The sequence below is a fragment of the Pseudophryne corroboree genome, chromosome 1 (assembly GCF_028390025.1).
Source record: "Pseudophryne corroboree isolate aPseCor3 chromosome 1, aPseCor3.hap2, whole genome shotgun sequence".
Classification (NCBI taxonomy): domain Eukaryota; kingdom Metazoa; phylum Chordata; class Amphibia; order Anura; family Myobatrachidae; genus Pseudophryne; species Pseudophryne corroboree.
In genome coordinates, this window is record NC_086444.1 from 1,087,462,498 (window position 1) to 1,087,475,835 (window position 13,338).

At 46.5% G+C, this 13,338-nt stretch overlaps 1 protein-coding gene across 5 annotated transcripts in view; it reads right to left on the reverse strand.

Moving 5' to 3' along the window:
- The window catches only part of LOC134927186 (uncharacterized), a 362,077-nt gene that overhangs the window by 207,037 nt on the left and 141,702 nt on the right, over positions 1 to 13,338 (reverse strand). Inside the window, exon 1 of one of the 5 annotated variants that reach the window (XM_063921347.1) lies at positions 8,102 to 8,193. The exons of the other annotated variants lie outside the window; for them this stretch is intronic. The gene's annotated coding sequence lies outside the window, so the exon portion shown is untranslated. Of the gene's footprint in view, positions 1 to 8,101; positions 8,194 to 13,338 lie in introns of those variants that run through there. 5 annotated transcript variants of the gene reach the window in all.

The following is a 13,338-nucleotide window of genomic DNA, read 5'->3' on the forward strand; positions in this document are numbered from 1 at the left end:
CTTCAATAACCATCATAACTGTAATTTTGGTATGGTTGAGTTAGGTTTACATGACTTTTCAACATTGCGGTATGTAGAATTTCACAAAGTATCTAAATTATGATTGTAACCTAATTTCCAGCTCCGCAAATGATCCTGTTATGTTTTACTGTTACCATGGTGATGGTTTTGTTCACTGGGCGGGCAAACGTCGTCACGTTGACCCTGTGGTCTCTGTGTGATGACGTACCCGGAAGTAAGTCCGGCGGCGCAAGCCGGGGACGGTGCACGAGGGTGTTCTTTAGAGTATAAAGGTAAGATTGTTTTATATTGTATTTTGTATCCTCTGATGACGGTTGATTAAAACCGAAACGTTAGTCTAAGCAGAACCGAGTGGTCTCCGTTACTGCTCTGTAGAAATCCGAGAGTGCCGCCATCACATCTATCTGTATAGCTTTCTTAAGCTTGGAGGGCACCCGGTGAGGTGAATTTCTTTACAGGTACGAGTGCCGAATATTCCTTTTCTATGATATGAGTTCGTTTGCCATAACGAAGCTCTATTAAGGCACCACCATTGCATATTTACCACCAGCACTATTCTGACAACTACATCATTTGATTTGTTTGTCAGTAAGACATTATGGATACTTTGCATGAGGACGTACCTGGATTCCGGCAAACGCGTTTGCCACAGGGGGAGTTTCTCTCATTGTCGGACATTGATGCAGAGCGTATCCTCATTAAAGACAAATTCAAATCCACTACAGCGGATGACTCGGCGGAACAGTTGTTTGCACAACTTTTGAAATTAAAAAACCGAGAGACTGATTTTTATCTACATGGGGTCTGCCTCTCAGATTATTACCGCGACAGGATGCTACCAAGGGGATTCCGGATACGTAATACTCCCACAATAGGGAGATATAATCCGGAGTTCTGTAGAAAGTGGGCCGCAGTGCTCAATAAGGCCTCGTTTGACCTTATCCTGTTAGTGGTGGAAGAGGCCACCAGGGAGTTAGAACAGACCCGGATAAAGATCAGAGAATTGGAATCAACCACTCTGCCAATCTTGCATGCTGACAGTAATGGTGATTGGATGTCCAAGTTAACACAACAGGTGGAGAAATACAAAAATGACCTTATTAAATTTAAGACCAAGAAGCTGGCTACTGTCACAAAGGACTATGTGGAAAATAAAGTCTACATGTGGGCCAATAATCCATCAGTTAAAACCCACCCGTATCGACAACGGCCATACAGAAGATCTCGTCGCTTCCCGCTGGAAGGGGAAACCTCCAGTGGCACCTCTAACAGCGAATCTGACGCTGCCTCTTCACAGCGACGTCCACGAACGCAGCAAGTCCCTTTAGGAGTGAAAACCAGGGCACAACGAGAAGGACCGGTCGAACAAGAACCAGACGAGGCAGGCAATGCGAAAGGGAAGGGAGGAAGAGGAACAAAGTCCAAGAAGTAGTATACAATCTGTCTTCACGGACATTAACTGATGCTGAAGTCAGCATACTATCTAAAGGACTGAATTTTGTGCCCACTAATCCACACAAGACTTTTGATAGTAAGGTGGATCTATGTAGATTTAACAGGCAATTACGCCTCAAGGAATTCTTTAATTCTAAGCCTGATGTATCAAAGTTGGATGATTGTCCCGTGAGGCCAAAATCAACCTTTGATCCATACTCCACCAATGCGGCCATTAAGGTATTTACTAAAACTCTATCTGATTGTATAGATACCTGTGTTGTTAACAGTAAAAATTATGCCTCTAACATTACACCAGCTGAACGGGAGGCTCTACATCATCTTTCGACATATCCTGATATCACTGTGCGCCCCGCAGATAAAGGGGGAGGCATAGTGGTACAGGATCTCGTCGACTATAAGCATGAAGCTTATAGACAGTTAAATGACACCTCTGTCTATGTCAGATTGGTATCTGATCCCACGAGTAAATACACAAATGAGCTTAGTTTGATATTAGATAAAGCTGTGAAGGAGGGGGTTATTTCCAACAGCACACGCTCAGCACTCATGGTTCCGGCACCCTGTGTGCCAGTTTTTTACACAATCCCCAAGTTACATAAAGATCCAGTCCGTCCCCCGGGACGGCCGATAATATCAGCTAGGGGCTCTTTGTATACTAATGTATCTAAATATGTTGATTATTTTTTGCAGCCTGTAATACAGAGTGAGGTAACCTACTTAAAAGACACCTCCACTTTTTTACAAAAATTACGTGAGGTAAATAATCTCCCAGAAACTTGTTGGTTATGTACGGCTGACGTTGTTAGCCTGTACACCAGCATTCCACATAGCCGTGGACTGGAAGCAGTAAGCAACCTCATAGATGGTAATCCCAAATTTACAGGTCCTGTGATCCAATTTTTTATGGATCTAATGCATCTTATACTTAACAGGAACTATTTTTTATTTAATAATGAATTTTTTCAACAAATAAAAGGCTGTGCGATGGGGTCTTGTGCCGCACCGGCATATGCTAATGCCTTTATGTTCTGTGTGGAACAGGCATTATTTTTTTCTAATCCCCAGTATAAATCCAATATAGCGATGTATACTCGCTATATTGATGACGTATTCATGCTATGGACAGGGACACGTGAGACCTTTATAGATATGATGCACCAAGTAAATTTGATGGATGATTCGATCAAATTTACTTTTGATATACAGGCAGAAACCATTAATTTCCTGGATGTGAAAATAGTTAGAAAGAATGGCTTATTTATCACCTCCATTTACCAAAAACCGACTGATGTTAACAGTCTACTATTAGCCTCCAGCCATCATCCAAAACCCTTGAAAAGTGGTCTCCCGTACTCACAGTACCTACGGGTACATCGTATTTGTAGCAGTACAGAAGAAGAGCATAGGCAAATGGAACTTATGACTTCCAGATTTTTGGAGAGGGGGTATAACAGTGAATTGTTACGATCAGCCAGACAAAAGGCCATGTCTCAACCTAAAATTCCCGTCACAGTTACAGCACCTAAAAAACAGGCTCAGGATGTGTTTGTTTGTGTGACTGATTATACTACATCGAGTCACATAATTAATAAAACAGCCAAAAGATTATGGCCTATAATACAGAGGGACCCAGATCTCTCTAGCATTAGTTCTAGCAAATTGATGTCATGCTATAGGAGGGGCAGCAACATACGAGATGCTGTTGTACACAATGACATCTCACGATATGCTGCTGCAGAGGCGGCCACTTTTCTGACCAAAAAACCAGGGAATTATAAATGCATTGGCTGTGTGACTTGTCAGTATCTGGAGACCGGTGATTACATCACACATCCGCACACCGGCGTTAAAATCAAGATTAAACAAGTTCTCACCTGTACAAGTGATTTTATAGTATATTGCATTAAATGCCCATGTGGGCTCTATTACATAGGCAAAACGTCCTGCCCATTTAAAGTGCGCATGGGTCAACACAGGAGTGCTATAAAACAGATACTGGAGGGTAAGCAAGTGGACCAACCGGTTGCTAAACATTTTAGAGCACACCAGCACAGTCTTGCCACCCTTCGGTATAAGATGTTGGAGCAGGTCCCTTTAACTAAACGAGGGGGGGATAGACAGAAGATACTGTTGCAGAAGGAGGCACGTTGGATACACCGGCTTAACACGGTGGCTCCTAATGGCCTCAATGAGACGTTGTCACTTACTTGTTTCCTGTAAAATTATATATATGCATTTCTTCAATAACCATCATAACTGTAATTTTGGTATGGTTGAGTTAGGTTTACATGACTTTTCAACATTGCGGTATGTAGAATTTCACAAAGTATCTAAATTATGATTGTAACCTAATTTCCAGCTCCGCAAATGATCCTGTTATGTTTTACTGTTACCATGGTGATGGTTTTGTTCACTGGGCGGGCAAACGTCGTCACGTTGACCCTGTGGTCTCTGTGTGATGACGTACCCGGAAGTAAGTCCGGCGGCGCAAGCCGGGGACGGTGCACGAGGGTGTTCTTTAGAGTATAAAGGTAAGATTGTTTTATATTGTATTTTGTATCCTCTGATGACGGTTGATTAAAACCGAAACGTTAGTCTAAGCAGAACCGAGTGGTCTCCGTTACTGCTCTGTAGAAATCCGAGAGTGCCGCCATCACATCTATCTGTATAGCTTTCTTAAGCTTGGAGGGCACCCGGTGAGGTGAATTTCTTTACAGGTACGAGTGCCGAATATTCCTTTTCTATATATATATATATATATATGTACATATAAATATATATTTAATGTAGTCCTCATAGAGCAATTACCTTTCTATATATCCTGCTGAGCATTTATTTATTTACAGGGCTACAATTACTGCGAGGCAAGTGGCCTCCTCTCCCTCATATTGTCTTGCATTGGCTGCCGCTTTCTCTCTCTCTCTATCTATCCCAATGTCCCCTCTCCCCCTTTCTCTCCATGCCCCCTCTCTCTCTCCCAAGGCCTATCTCCCTCTCTATGCCTCTCCCACCCCATGCCTTTCTCTTTCCCTTCCCATGCCTCTCTCCCTTCTCTATGCCTCTCCCTCCCCATGCCATTCTCTTTCCCTCCCCATGCCTTCCTCTCTCCCACCCTCCCCATCACTCTCCTCTCTCTCTTATACTCCCCATGCCTCTCTCTTTCTCACTTTCCCCATGCCTCTTTCCCACTGTATGCCTCCCTCTCACCCTCCCCAAGCCTCCCTCTCTCTCCATGCTTCTCCTTTCTCCCCATCCATCCCCTTGCTTGTCTCTCCCTCATTCCCTCCCCATGCCTCTCTCTTCCTCCCCATTCCATCCTCTCCTTTCCTCTCCAAGCCTCCCTCTTTTCTCATGCCTCTCCTCTCTCTCTCGCCCTTTCCATGACTCTCCTATTACTCTCGCTCTCCCCATGCCTCTCTCTTTCCTGCTCTGCACATGCCTCTCTAACTCCCTAAGCCTCCCTCTCTCCCCATGCCTCTCCTCTCTCTCCCACCCTCCCCATGCCTCTCCTCTCTCCAGCCCTCCCAATGCCCCTCCTCTCTCTCCCGCCCTCTCCATGAATCTCCTCTCTATCAACATGCCCCCCCCTCTCAACATTCTCCCCCCTCTCTTCACATACCTCTATCTCTCAACATTCCTCTCTCTATGTGTAAAAGACTCTGTGGCGTAACATGTAAAAGCGTCTCTACTGTGTGGTGTAATGTGTATAAGGGCTACTACTGTGTGGTGTAATGTGAATTTATACTATTATGTGGTCATACCCCTACCATAAAGCCACACGCTTTTACTTTAAAGGGGCATCAAAATATATATTTGCTTATTCCAAAGCTTAGGCTCGGGCCAGCCTTGGGCGTCACATCCCCCATTTCTGGCAATGCTGGCTGCCTCTGGCCCTTCTCTGTCACTCAGCAGAGGCGTTCGCATCACTGCGATGGGATCACAGGCCCCATTCTGCACATGCGTAGTTTCCCGACAGTCAGGAAACTGCGGATTGGATCACAATTGCGATCCAACCTGAATCAGGCCCAGTGTCCCTAAGTCATCTAGCAATGTATATTTGTTGAAATGATCACAATTGTAGCTTAAGTTATCGAATGCTACTACAGAGAAAATATAATTTATTAGAACTTTTATGTGAATGTTGCAAAATCATTTACTGCATATTTGTGGGAACTAGTTTATTCGTGACTTGCTGTTTGTCGTAAAATCAAAGTTGTTACTTATTGAAACAGTTATTTCAATGTTGCAAAAGCATTAACCATAATGCTATAGATGCTTTTTAACTACTGTATAGTAGTTATACAGTATTTGTAGAGCTGTATTGTAACTGATTACTAATTGTTATATCATGCCCTACAATTAATATAACATACGTTATTATGAAACACAATATGATTCCTGGTACTCCTTAAACATGTATACAGATTTCATGATTTATTGCCACAGATTATAACTGTCCGAGAAAAAAATAATTGAAAAAAAGTCTATTTTATTTTCAATTTAAATCAGGATATCAATGTTTAATACGCAGTTGTCAACTATGATATTCACATGCTATAAACATGCTGTTGTTACAATACATTGTGGGTATGTGATTATCCATGTAAATTACTCTGCATTATACTGATTGAGCAGCTGTGCTGTTTATCTTAGACACATTTACTGTACGTTGCATAATAAACATGTTGTTTTTAGAAAATACACTGTCATTTATGCACTTCTTCTCCCTATCAGTTTCAGTAAGACTATTACTAATCTGCGTTGTAATCAACTATACGGTTCTGTAACCATGAATTGTATTCCCTTCAATGCTGTTGTAGTCAGCAACATTGGTAAGCTAAGCAAACATAATAACTTAGGGCCCGATTCAGTCCTGATTGCTGCTGGCGATTACTGATTGACTGTGCATGCACCGCAATGCGCACGCATGTCGCGAAACAGTGAAAAGCTGGTGCAAAAATTTCAATCGCACAGCCATTCGCAAGCTGATTAACAGGAAGAGGCCATTTGTGGATGGTAACTGCCCATTTTTCTGGGAGTGTCGGGAAAAATGCAGGGGTTCCCAATCATTTTCTGGATGCATAATTTAAATGGCAGTACATATGAGATTTGCAGGGGTGTAATGAAGCGATGAAACAAGAATCTAAAGAAACAAGGATTGCAGAGCAGGTATAGCAGTCCAATTGTTAAACAGGAATGCATGTACTGTAGGTACAGATGAAGTCCACAGTAATGTCAGAGCACAGGAACTGGATAATTTAGGAATACGTCTTTTAAGAATCTGACAGAACACAGCAAGGCATGAAAACAAGGTCACTTAGCTAGTGAGAGTCCCCTAGATTCCAGACAAGGCAGGAATAGGCAAGGCTGGAACTGGAACCGGCTGAGCAGACTCCTAGGGCCAAATGTAATAGAGTGAGAGTTTCAAAAAGTGAGAGATTTGGTAAGGGTAAATGCTAGAATCAAGTGGGCTAAGGGACCTTTTCCATTTGGGGGAGGAGTTACGACACAAGGGGGAGGAGCTACGCCAGCGGGATAGATCCTCTACTGTCCACGCCACCAACTATTACCTTTAGTAATTAGGTGGTGAGCGAAGCGAGCCACCGAGCCCGAAGCGTGGCGAGCGAAGCGAGCCCGCGAGGGTACTTTTCGGGTACCCTGTTCGCCCGTAGCTCCTCCCCCTGGTGACGTGTCTCCTCCCCTAGATACCTCAGAAGGTCCCTTCAGCCACTCCGAAATAAAACCAACCATTTGGTAAGGTTTTGCAGGTTATTTTTAAAGTGGCAATCATTTACACAGCAAGATCAAACTGGTTTTGCAGTGTAAATGATTGCCACTTTAAAAAAAACACTGAAAAACCTTACCAAATCTCTAACTTTCTGAAACTCTCACTCTATTACATTTGGCCCCTAGACTAGGTCTCAGAAACACAGTTTGGACAGGGACGTGCAGTGAGCTAAATGGCTCAGGAGGCACTGACTAGCACCAGAAACTGATTTACACGCAATGGGCCCAATTCAGACTTTATTGTAGCCGTTAAAAATTTAGCATGGCTACGATCAGTTACACTGACATGCTGGGGGACACCCAGCAAAGGGCTAGTCCGCCCCGCATGTCAGGTCCTACACCTCCCCTTCCTGCACAAGTACAAAAGCATCGCGCAGCGGTGATGCTTTTGTACTTGTTGGGTAACTCCCTACCTGCGCAGCTCCTTCGCTCTTGCAGGGAGCTACTCGTTGCTGTCTGGGTCACAGCAGCTGTGTGCACGGTCCGGGCACGCATACGTTGCTGGGACCGTGCCCCCAAAATGGTGGGCCAACACCACCGGCCCACCCTTTCCCACCCAGCGACTGCCTCTGCCTGTCAATAAGGCAGAGGTGATCCCTGGGCAGAGAGGCCGATCGCTGCCATGCGCAGGTCAGAGCTGATCGGTTGCTCTGTGAAGCAGCGATCAGGTCTGAATTAGGCCCAGTATATGAGCCAAAGGGTACATCTGGGCTGTCATGAACCTGACTAGATTCTCATATGTTGTAGTAACCAGCCCTGTGTCTTACCTCAGTCTCCTGTCCTATGGGCCTGTTACAATCCAGAGCACTCATGTTTTGTTATTGTTATAAATTACCTTTGCTTCAGTTTGTGGAACTACAGGTCACAGCTAGCTCCTGCATAGTTGTCTCCCAGTGCCTTTGCTCCTGCACTCAGCAACTGACTTCACAGGTGTCTGGATTCTGTAATTACAGCTCATTACCTGAAAACTACTATTCAGCTTGTCAGCCTGCTCAGTCTGCACTGCAGCTCAGAGGCGTAACTAGGGTTTCTGGAGCCCAGGGCAAGATGGAAAATGGCGCCCCCCCCCCCCCCCCCTTTAAAAAAAAAAAAAAAAACACCAAAAGAAGCATGTGCCAAAAAATGGGCGTGGTCACACTCAAGAAGGGGTGTGGCTACGCTCCAGAAGGGGTGTGGCCACTGAAAATGGCCCACAGTGCCAGTTACATTGCCCCACGGTGCCAGATACATGCCCCACTCAGTGCCAGATACAATGCCCCACTCAGTGCCGGATACAATGTCCCACTCAGTGCCGGATACAATGCCCCACTCAGTGCCGGATACAATGCCCCACTCAGTGCCGGATACAATGCCCCACTCAGTGCCGGATACAATGCCCCACTCAGTGCCAGTTACAGTGCCCCACAGTGCCGGATACAGTGCCCCACAGTGCCGGATACAGTGCCCCACAGTGCCGGATACAGTGCCCCACAGCGCCAGTTACAGTGCCCCACAGCGCCAGTTACAGTGCCCCACAGTGCTGGATACATGCCCCACAGTGCCAGATACAGTGCCCCACAGTGCCAGTTACATGCCCCACAGTGCCAGTTACAGTGCCCCACAGTGCCAGTTACAGTGCCCCACAGGGCCAGTTACAGTGCCCCACAGTGCCGGATACATGCCCCATAGTGCCAGTTACAGTGCCCCACAGCGCCAGTTACAGTGCCCCACAGTGCTGGATACATGCCCCACAGTGCCAGATACAGTGCCCCACAGTGCCAGTTACATGCCCCACAGTGACAGTTACTGTGCCCCACAGTGCCAGTTACTGTGCCCCACAGTGCAGTTACTGTGCCCCACAGTGCCAGTTACTATGCCCCACAGTGCAGTTACTGTGCCCCACAGTGCCAGTTACTATGCCCCACAGTGCAGTTACTGTGCCCCACAGTGCCAGTTACTGTGCCCCACAGTGCCAGGTCCGTCCGTCCCCGTCCCCCCAGTTCTGCCGCCGGACCCCCCCCCCCTGCCCCGTCACTCACCTGTGAGGGGAGGAGAGCGCAGCGCAGCGCTTCTCCTTTCCCTTGCTGGCGCTGCTCCAGGTCTCCGGACGCCGGCGGCCGTCTGGCGCCGGTTCGCTAGCCAATCAGAGCTCGCGGACCGGCAGCCAATCAGGAGCCGGTCCGCAAGCCCTGATTGGCTAGCGCCGGAGACCGGACACGGCAGCGCTGCTGGCAGCGCTTCTCGTGCTCCAGCGGCGGTGAGGGGAGGGAGAGACGCTGCGCTCTCTTCTCCCCTCACATTTAGGTGTAACGGGGCGAGTGGGGCATGATGCCCTGGACGCCGGCGGCGCCCCCCTCTCCTGGGCCTGCCAGGGCGCCCAGGGCACGTGCCCCACTCGCCCTACCCTAGTTACGCCTCTGCTGCAGCTGCATGTTATATCAATTACTGGGGGCCTGTCTGGTGCTCACAACTGATTGGTCCAGCCTGTTCTTTTAAGCCTCTCAATCCCAAGAGGCTTTGTCAGTTATAGCTACTCCATGTGGTGTTCTGCTCTCTGGTTCCTCTCTGGTCTCAGTTCATCTGTCCAGTGGGTATTGCCTTGTTCCAGTATTGAATTCCAGCTTCAACATCTTGCTGACGACTTTAGTCTGCCGACTGCCATTACCCTGTCTCCAAGTGTCTGCACCCCTGTCCGTCCGTGTGCCGCTACCTCCTGTGTCACCCCTGGAGTGCCTGCTGCTGTTCCATCTCCACGGCCCCAGCGTACCATCTGGCCGTGTGCACCCTGCCACCTTCTCCAGTTCCTGTTTATTCCTGTGTATCCCTGCGGTTGGTCATATACAACACCTCTATCATAACTCTAGTCCAGTTCAGGTATCAAGTGACCCTGACAAGGGGCCGCGACCTGCACGTCGGAAGCCGCGAAGCCCATATCCCCTTGCAGGGTTCCCTGGTGAAAACCTTCCGGCGTGTTAGACTCCGCGCCTCTGTTCTGGGTAACGTCAACCACTTGGTACCTGATCCCGAATTCCGGATTCTGCACCAGTTCCTGACATTCCCGAATTCCGGATTCTGCACCAGTTCCTGACAGGGCCAGGATTTCCTGCAATACCCTAGAGTTTACTCAGTCTTGCTCCTGAATTCTTTATTTCATGCTCTGACTCCAGTATCTGCTGTGTTTTTAAACTGCAGCACCTTCCCAGGCTGATTGCACAGGTGCACAGATTCCAGATTGCAGCAGTGTTCTCAGACCAATTGTTAACTATATGTGGGCCTGAGGTTTATTTAAGCTCCTGTGTACAGTTTACGATATTCTCTGACATTGCTGCATTCCATGATTAAGGCTCAGCATATCTTCAGCCGGTAATCAGTCCGGTCCTGCGTATCTTCAGCCAGTAATTAGTCCAGTCCTGCATATCCTCAGCTGGTAACCAGTCTAGTCGTGCATATCTCAGCCTGTAACCAGCCTGGTCCTGCTTAACCTTAGCCGGTAACCAGTCCGGTCCTGCATATCTTCAGCCGGTAACCAGTCCGGTCCTGCATATCTTCAGCCGGTAACCAGTCCGGTCCTGCATATCTTCAGCCGGTAACCAGTCCGGTCCTGCATATCTTCAGCCAGTATCCAGTTCAGTCCTGCATACCCTTAGCTAGTAACCAGTCCGGTCCTGCATATCGTCAGCTGGTAACCAATCCGGTTGTGCATATCTTCAGCATGTAACTAGTCCGGTCCTAAATATCCTTAGCCGGTAACCAGTCTGGCCCTGCATATTGTCAGCCAGTAACCAGTCCGGTTCTACATTTCCTCAGCCGGTAGCCAGTCTGGCCCCACAGTATCTCTTCAGCCGGTAGCAAGTCTGGTCCAGCAGCATCTTTTCAACTGGTTGCCTGTCTGGTCCAGTTGTATTCCTCAACTGGTAGCCAGTCTGATCCAGTTTTCTTCAGCCTGCAATCAGTCCGGTACATTACCACTGTGTGGCTCATAACCTTGCGTTCTCACTGCTACCCAAATCCCATGCGAAAGTGCTATATTCAGCCTCCTCGACTCCAGCTCCAAGCCTCAGACCCTAGACGTCGGTCATCACCTCACCCAGGTAACCTTGTGCACAAAACCGTGACATAGGCATTATACATAGGTAGAGCAGTATATACCGCTGGAAATTTGGTGTGTTTTGATCAGAGATATGTGGAAAAGATAGACACTGCCTCACCTGCCATTAACTTTTTACTCCAGAGTTTTGGCTATAAAAAACATTATTAGAAAAATGCAAAGAAGATATTTCAAACATATTCTTTATAGTTTTCATACACTTTATACGGTAAAAGCTCTGGTACAAATGTTAGTATGACAGGAAAGGCTCTGCCTCACCCCACCTCACGTCACTGAGTTTGGAGCTCAGGTAACACAGGTAACACTAGTACTACAAGTAATGTTCTCAGGAAAAGGTAACATAAAGAATACACATAATACAACTGGCAGGTCTGTGTAGGGCTAGTTGCCTTTAATCAGGTGTAAAGACCAATGGCAACCCAGCTCCCTTGATTACATAATACATTGCAGCTAGCATGCACACATACACAGGACCCAAGGCAAAACTAAAATGCAGCTGGGATACAAACAGAACAACACTGCTCTGATAGCAGCACATAGGTACCGCAGGCCAGAAACATGACAGCAGCACCTCTGGTGGCACAGAGGTACTGCAGGCCATAAACATGACAGCAGCACCTCTGGTGGCACATAGGTACTGCAGGCCAGAAACATGACAGCAGCACCTCTGGTGGCACAGAGGTACTGCATACCAGAGAACAGCAGCACCTCGGGCAGCACAGAGGTTCTGCAGGCCTGACACAATGAATGGTAGAGATGTAACAGTCACAAACTACATTGTCCATGTTAGTTCAATCATTACTCAGAGACACAGAGCTAAATGTAATTAGTAATGATTATATGCATCATACATCAAAGTATCCAAATGGGTGTTAATACTCTCGCTAAGTGAGTTTGTTCATGATTACACTGCTCTTTTACCACTGTGGATTCGTGAGCGGCATATAGTTTAACAGATATAAATTAATAAATCATGAATTCAGCATAATCAGACAATTCCCTAGGGTCTCCTGCCTAACGCATGTTTCACATAGAGCTTTCTCAAAGGCAACGGTATATATTGGTATACATGCCTGAGGATTACCAGGGATCAAATTGTGTTTCACAATAAAGGTATGGTATATTAATTGTAGAGCATGATATAACAATTAAACTCCTTTCAGACTGCCAGCAATTACCTGGTTATTGCACGTGTACCCGGGTTGCGGCACAGTCTGAAAGGGGCCAGTTGAAATAAAACGGGTTGAGAGACTGAGTATTCCAACTTGGGTAGTGACCAGGGTTGAACACGGCTTCAACGCGGGTATGGTGCGGTGTGAATGAGTAATCCGTGTCGATGCGAACCGGCACCAATTCACACTATAGGAAGAGGCGGCATTTGGAGAACATCTCATCTTCAAGTGCCGCCTCTACACGCATCAGCAGTGACAGCAGCAGTGACATCACCAAGCCAGCAATTTGCCGAGTCGGGGAAAGGGATCTCTTGCTGGGTCGCACCCGGGAAGGACCCGTGTACAAATCCCTCATGTGACCCAGCTTATGCGGTCTGAAAGGGGTATTAGTAATCAGTTATAAATTGTAATACAGTTCTAGAAAATATAACCTGTAAAGCTGAAGGAATACACTTGACAGCTGCAGACTATAGTTAAAAAAGCTGACAAAACTGTTATGGTTAATGATTTTGCAACATTGAAATAAATGTTGAAATAAGTAACAACTTCAATTTTACGTAAAACAGCAGGTCAGAAGCAAATTAGTTTCCACACAAATGCGGTGAATGATGTTGCAACATTTAAGTAATAGTTGCAAAAAATGATATTGTAACAGCATGGCATAACTACAATTGTGATCATTTCAGCAAATATGTATTGCTAGGTGACTTAGGGACACTGATCCTTATAAACTAATAAATTAAAGAAAGTTTAATAAGTGCATTGATCTGATATTGGCATATTGGAAGAAATATTAGAATGCATTAAAAATAA